The sequence below is a fragment of the Macrobrachium rosenbergii genome, chromosome 5, assembly GCF_040412425.1.
Source record: "Macrobrachium rosenbergii isolate ZJJX-2024 chromosome 5, ASM4041242v1, whole genome shotgun sequence".
Lineage (NCBI taxonomy): Eukaryota > Metazoa > Arthropoda > Malacostraca > Decapoda > Palaemonidae > Macrobrachium > Macrobrachium rosenbergii.
In genome coordinates this window covers 44,695,490-44,697,989 of record NC_089745.1, presented here as the reverse complement: position 1 = coordinate 44,697,989, position 2,500 = coordinate 44,695,490, and positions in this window count along the sequence as shown.

Sequence of the window (2,500 nt, the reverse complement as noted above, 5' to 3'; positions counted from 1 at the left end):
AATAGAGATTAGTACAGTATACAGTGAACTGTGTTTGTCTGAGAATGGAGAATGCTACATAATTTTATATACAAGTTTTGAACACAGTTCTGATAAATATATCTGGAAAGCTGACGTTGTATTGCCTTTATTAGGAATGATACATTTGACGTGACATTATTGTGAATGACAGTATACATAAAAAGGATGTATGATGCTGGCTATGTTTCTCATATGCGTGTGCTTGCATAGGGTATGAGTTCGGACGACCAGGTAGATGGGCGATTGTGTAGGTCCGTGTGGGACCTTACAATATATATATGTGTGTGTATATATATATATATATATATATATATATATATATATATATATATATATATATATATACATATACATATATATATATATACTTATATATGTATAAAATCTACATATATATATATATATATATATGTTTATTATATAATCTTCTTGATATTTAGTATGCAGTTCTTTTAATACCATGAGGTCTTGCTATCACAGCAGCCTTTTTAATGTGTATATTAGATTAAGCTCAGTGTTAGGCTAAATCGGATTTGCCATATTTTAAAAAAATGGATTTTTATTAGCTGGTGGATTCCTATTATAAATTAAATGGCAAATATTCTATAATATCTGTATTAATTAATATTAGTGTCGTTGTTGTTGATGTACCTTTCACCTTTCGGTGAATGTTTTAAGTCTTCGTAAGACATTTTGTTTTTGTGGCTTTTTTTTTTTAAGTTACCCTTCGCAAGTCTTTTCTGATTAAAAAAAAAAAACCGACTGCGTAGTGGACTGCGTTTCTAAGGAGGAGTTTTTTATCGGTTAACATTACCACCTCAGTTTTTTATAGACTGTTACTGAAAGTGTCGAGTGAAGGCGACAGTCGTCTGGTATATAAGTGGGACTGAACTTTCCTCGAATACCATTCCTGCGTGGCTCTTTCTCAAATAAGTTTGCCTATCCAGTAACGGCTTCTAAAATGCTCGTCAGGCTTGTAAGTTGATTCTAACCTTTGCAAATTTGATTATCTAATTATTTTTTCTACATGCCATTGCAAGTGCCATTGTGTTCATGAGGTTTTAGAGAACACTGATGAATGTGATATTACTTTCGATTGCGTTTGCACAAATTAAAATATCAAGATCTGTACCCTTTCGTATAGCATAGTCAGTATTGAATAATTTTTTTTACTTTATTTCCATCTGAATCATAGTATACTAGAGGGCATGTGCATCAGATTTCAATAATGAATGAAGATAATGTTAAGGAAGTTATTAGTTAATGAAAAATAATGTATATTAAACAAATCGTTTCGAGTTAGGAATTCAATAAAAACACACACACACATATATGCATATATATATATATATATATATATATATATATATATATATATTATATTATATTATATTATATGTACACATATAATGTATATATATGTGTGTGTGTATATAGATTTATATTAATTTTATCTCGAGAAAAAATTTTCCTCCCTGAATATTTAAATCATCATAGATCATCCAAGTGATTATGGCACTCCTGGCCTTGGCTACTGTTCAAGCTATTCCTGGCTACAGAAGGGGATACGGTGGTGGCTACAGAGGAGGTTTCGGTGGTGGTGGATTCTCCCACCGTGGAGGATACGGCGGCTACGGCAGAGGTTTTGGAGGTAAAAGATCCATAATTTATTGCAAAGTATACTCAAGTCAAAGGAATTTGACTAGAGTATATGAACCTCTTAAGAGGTGTTGATTCTGTTTCAGTCGAGAAATTACTCAAAAAAATAATTTTGTTACAGTGAGTAAATTGGGGAAAATAATTATTTTTCAAATTTGACTTGAGTAAATAAACCCTCTTACAAGGGTTCATTATGATGACGTTGCGAAATTACTTGAAAAAAATAATTTTGTTACAATGATTACACTCGAAGAAATTTTTTTTTTCAAATTTGACTTGAGTAAATGAATATCTCTAGAGGGTTGATTTTGAGTCAGTCGTGAAGTTACTAAAAAAAACCATTTTTTTAGAGTGATTTAGCTCGAGAAATTATTTTTTTTCAAATTTGAATTGAGTAGATGAACCTTTTTAAGACGGCTGATTCTGTTTCAGTCGTGAAACTACTCGAAAAAAAAATTTTGGTACAATGATTAAAATGGAGAAAATTATTTTTTTTTATGAGAGTGTGGGAGTTGGCTGGGGAGTAAATGGCTCACGGAATACACTACAATGAAATAGTGATTATCATCATAGTCAAAATTGCAGTAATGGGAATTATAACTATGCTAGTGTTGTGCCAGCTTTATCTTATTATTATTATTATTATTATTATTATTATTATTATTATTATTATTATTATTATTATTATATAATTCGTGCTATTGCAGTTTATTTTGTTTATTATTATCGTCATTCTATAAATCTTGTTATCGTAGTTTATTATTATTATTATTATTATTATTATTATTATTATTATTATTATTATTATTATTATTATTAT